A 5,186-nucleotide genomic window follows, 5' to 3' on the forward strand; every position below is an offset into this window, starting at 1 on the left:
AACTGAAATCGAGAAATACCCGAATCCTCTTAACTCTTCTTTGTGAGAATCGTGAGCCTTGAGGTGTCTTTTGCGACCGGGTGAGATAGTGATCTGAGTGATCCGGTTCGTTGAGGTCGTGTCTCCGTGTGGTGTTGCCGTGGGCTTGGTGCCGTTTGGGAACGGAACTTACAGTGGCCGTGTCCCTCTCATTCTTGGACCTGGTGTTTTCTGAGCCGACTATTTAACAAGAGTTTGTCTCTGTTGATTCCTCAGTTTATTCATTCTGTTATTTTATTATACTGCAATATTGGGTTGTATAATTTTTAAGGAGTTTCGTACTCCAAATCGGCTTGTAATAGTTGATAGGATTGTTTTGATATCCACTCTACACCTGGGAACAAAGCCCGTGCACACAGCTCCACGCCCTCACTTTGTCCCCAACAGAGTGCACAATTGTTCTGAAAATCTCTACTCATTATAAGGTGGAATCTATGCAGGACCTATTCTACCACTTCAAGCAGGTAACAACAAAAAGGAACACGACAAAAGGAAGATCACAGAAAAATGTGCAAGAAAAAAGAATAATACCGGATATTTAACTTACGGAGACAACCACAACCGCTTAGCATTGAGATCGGCACCCTAACCTGTATTACCATTTAAAAGAAGCAGCAAACCATAGCGGAACAACAAGAAGTACACATACCAAATTGACAAACAGTAGAAGGTATGCATTTTAAGGTCCATACCTAGCCATCACTATAAATCACAAAGAAAGATGGTAGATCAGATCAAGGGCAAATAACTCGATCTACTCATTCGAAGACTTGTAATATAAATTGGGCTTCTCAAAGTGGTGGTGTTCCAACGGAGAAAATGCATTATATTTGCGGAATCCTTGAAGACGTCATGGACAAATAAAAATCCATGGAAAAGCTTTTTTGGCATCTAAATCCATGCTAAATTTTTGGTTCAATATAACGTAATAAGATACTAATTGGATTTTGCTTTGACTGAGATGGAATTTTCAGCCAAAATCCAATTAACAACAAAATTTGAATATATTGAGCCAAAAAATAACTTAACTAGAAACAAAAAATAATTAACCTATATCTTAGACTAAATTCTTATTTGTCTAAAATCTTCAAGGTGAGCTCAATACCACAACAACATTACTTTCCTCCATGGAACATCATTATCAAGAAAAAGCCTATCTATATAAGAAGGGCTCCAAACGGTAGCTTGAGCTATCAATCGCTATGGAAAAGAGGGGAATGCTTAAAGAAACAAATTACAGAAAAGACAAGTTTAGATGAGGATAGGTTTGCTATAAAAAATTTACATGGAAGATTATTAAGAATAGAAAGTCCTCGAAAACAAGAGCTAAGACAAGAAAGATAACATAACCGAAATTGCTAAAGAGACAATGTTTTGACTCATTCAACCATACAAAAGAAGATTCAAGAAAGGAGATTAATTTTCCTTGTTAGAAAAACGAAAGCTAAAAACATATAGGTCATTGGGAGAAAAAGAGAGTGGGGAGCTTAAAGAAGTAAATTTTGAAAAGGACTAGGTTTCGAGATGATAATTTTATAAAAAGGTTTAGTTTTTGTATAAGAATCACAAAAGCAAGATAATTTAAGAAGGGAAAGTTTAGAAAGATATACTAAGACGAAAAGGAAATCATATGAAAATCTTTCTGATCACAAAAACACAAGGATCCTAACAAATGGTCTCTATTTCATCATGCATCCTGTTGCATCAACAGAGATGCGATTACCTAGAAAGTCATTGGCTCAGAAAGTTGCATTACTGCATTCCATGCTTAATTGAATGGAGATTAGGATGACTTTAGCATGTCATTAACCAGCAACACATCCCTGGAAACAAAAAAGCAATTTAGCCTTCAACACTAAATGGTATTGGGGTAAACAGTTTATAACAAACTTATCAAATGCACACGTAAATCACAAATTAAAAGAACTAACTTACTAAAGGTAATGATATCAGTTTAGGATGTGTATCTATGGGGTCTCCACATACCAAGTGCTGCATTCCGAATTTGATAAGTACAGTCAATTGTCTTTCCATTTTGCTACATTTTTTCTCGCGGAGAGAAATGACAAATTTCCATCATAAATCATATCATCGGCAACGGCTTTAGCATTAGAGCTTCTAGTGTCCTTGTCCTGGAGAAAGTAAAGGAGATTTTGACAACAAAGAAAAAGAGTGAAATAGATGGAAGAGATTGAGACGTCACAATACTTATACGTTGGCCTTTGCTGGGACTGCAAAGCAGGCCATCATGCATGTCGTTAACCAGCAACACATCCCTAGAAACAATAAAACAATTTAGCCTTCTAAAAGATGGAACTAAATGGTATTGGGGTAACCAGTTTATAACAGACTTCTCAAACAAATTAAAAGAACTAACTTACTAAAGGTAATGATATCACTTTAGGATGTGTATCTATGGGGTCTCCACATACCCAGTGCTGCATTCCGAATTTGATAAGTACAGTCAATCGTCTTTCCTTTTCGCTGTCACTTTTTCTCGAGGAAAGAGATCACAAATTTCCGTCATAAATCATATCATCAGTAGCAGCTTTAGCATTAGAGCTTCTAGTGTCCTTGTGCTGGAGAAAGTAAAGGAGATTTTGACAACAAAGAAAAAGAGTGAGATAGATGGAAGAGATTGAGACGTCACAATACTTATACGTTGGCCTTTCCTGGAACTGTAAAGCACGCCATCATGCATGTTGTTAACCAGCAACACATTCCTGGAAACAAGAAAACAATTTAGCCTTCTAAAAGATGGAACTAAATGGAATTGGGGTAAACAGTTTATAACAAACTTCTCAAACAAATTAAAAGAACTAACTTACTAAAGGTAATGATATTACTTTAGGATGTGTATCTATGGGGTCTCCACATACCCAGTGCTGCATTCCGAATTTGATAAGTACAATCAATTGTCTTTCCTTTTTGCTGTCACTTTTTCTCGAGGAAAGAAATCACAAATTTCCGTCATAAATCATATCATCACCAGCAGCTTTAGCATTAGAGCTTCTAGTGTCCTTGTCTTGGAGAAAGTAAAGCATATTTTGACAACAAAGAAAAAGAGTGAGATAGATGGAAGAGATTGAGACGTCACAATACTTATACGTTGGCCTTTCCTGGGACTGCAAAGCACGCCATCATGCATGTCGTTAACCAGCAACACATCCCTGGAAACAAAAAAATAATTTAGCCTTCTAAAAGATGGAACTAAATGGTGTTGTGGTAAACAGTTTATAACAGATTTCTCAAATGCACGCGTAAATCACAAATTAAAAGAACTAACTTACTGAAGGTAATGATATCAGTTTAGGATGTGTATCTAGGGGGTCTCCACATACCCATTGTTGCATTCTGAATTTGATAAGTACAGTCAATTGTCTTTCCTTTTTGCTGTCACTTTTTCTCGAGGAGAGAAATGATAAATTTCCATCATAAATCATATAATCGGCAGCGGCTTTAGCATTAGACCTTCTAGTGTCCTTGTCCTGGAGAAAGTAAAGGAGATTTTGACAACAAAGAAAAAGAGTGAAATAGATGGAAGAGATTGAGATGTCACAATACTTATACGTCCTTTGCTGGGACTGCAAAGCACGCCATCATGCATGCTCACATGTTGCTGACAAAAAAGACAAGATACAAATGAGTCAAGAGCTCCATCAACTAAGATTCGTTTATGGGGATCAAACTTTTCAAATGCTACGATCACAAAACAAAAGAAGCAACTTACTGAATGCGATTAGATCAGCGAAGGATGTGTATCTCCCAACCAAGAAAAAGAAAAGGGGATCAACAACGAAAACATCTCATCAAAGTGTGACCATTAGAGCTCTCCCAACCAAGGAATGACCAGTTTGAGCATAATCCGTGCACACAGCTCCTCACCCTCACCTTGTTCCCGATAGTGTGCACAATTATTTTGAAAACATCTACTCATTATAAGGTGGAATCTATACATGACCTATTCTACCACCTCAAGCAGGTAACAACAAAAAGGAAGAGGACAAAAGGAAGATCACAGAAAAATGTGCAAGAAACAAACGTAGTGCCGGATATGTAACTTACGCAAACAACCGCAACCGCTCAGCATTGAGATCGGCACCGTAACCTATATTACCATATAAAAGAAGCAGCAGAGAATGGCGGAACAACAAGAAGTACACATACCAAATTGAGAAACAGTAGAAGGTATGCATTATAAGGTCCATACCTAGCCATCACTATAAACCACAATGAAATATGGTAGATCAGATCACGGGAAAATAGCTCGATCTACTCATTCGAAGACTTGTAATATAAATTGGGCTTCTCCGAGTGATGGTGTTCCAACGGAGAAAATGCATTATATTTGCGGTATCCTTGAAGACGTCTTGGACAAGTAAAAATTCATGGAAAAGGTTTTTGGGCATCTAAATCCAAGCTAAATTTTTGGCTCAATATAACGCAATAAGATGCTAATTGGATTTTGCTTTGACTGAGATGGAATTTTCAGCCAAAATCCAATTAACAACAAAATTTGAATATATTGATACCATTTAGTTTCATCTTTTAACGAGCCAATACCATTTAGTTATTTTCTTATATAGATAAGCTTTTTCTTGATGATGATGTTCCATGGAGGAAAGTAATGTTGTTGTGGTATCGAGCTCACCTTGAAGATTTTGGACAAATAAGAATTTAGTCTACGATATAGGTTTAATAATTTTTTGTTTCTAGTTAAGTTATTTTTTTGGCTCAATATATTCAAGTTAATTGGATTTTTATCTCAAATATTAGGTTGCTTGTTATGTGTTACTCTTTCAATTTCTTTGTGCTTACACTTAGGCATGAGAATGGTCAAAGATTGATATATTTACCTAGTGTCGCTCGAGGGACAATATCATTATTGTATTCTTCATTCAGATTGCAAGAAACATAAAATCCATTGTAATTTCATTTGCTCTCTATCTTACAGGAGAACCTCTCGGTTATTGACTTTGTTGATAAACCTGATAGCTTCCAATCGAAGTTACACCATTCAAACTTGTGGAGGACTTGAAAGAGTTGAAGCAATTAGCCATTAAATTGTGCAATGTTGACGTATCCATATATTCGCTTCTCTGTGTTTGCACGAGTGTGTCTGTGGAATTACTATCCTGCTTTGTTAT

General features: G+C 36.6%; 2 long non-coding RNA genes across 2 annotated transcripts; both read right to left on the reverse strand.

Moving 5' to 3' along the window:
* On the reverse strand, positions 1,534 to 2,612 carry LOC105173920. The gene is made up of 4 exons (XR_848794.2): positions 2,421 to 2,612; positions 2,248 to 2,315; positions 1,975 to 2,171; positions 1,534 to 1,862 (listed from the first exon to the last, which is right to left on the reverse strand). It is a non-coding gene; the product is annotated as an uncharacterized LOC105173920 (long non-coding RNA).
* Positions 3,338 to 4,491, reverse strand: LOC110012937. The gene is made up of 3 exons (XR_002288095.1): positions 3,770 to 4,491; positions 3,604 to 3,658; positions 3,338 to 3,527 (listed from the first exon to the last, which is right to left on the reverse strand). It is a non-coding gene; the product is annotated as an uncharacterized LOC110012937 (long non-coding RNA).

This window comes from Sesamum indicum, linkage group LG11 (assembly GCF_000512975.1).
Source record: "Sesamum indicum cultivar Zhongzhi No. 13 linkage group LG11, S_indicum_v1.0, whole genome shotgun sequence".
In the NCBI taxonomy this organism is placed as follows: Eukaryota; Viridiplantae; Streptophyta; class Magnoliopsida; order Lamiales; family Pedaliaceae; genus Sesamum; species Sesamum indicum.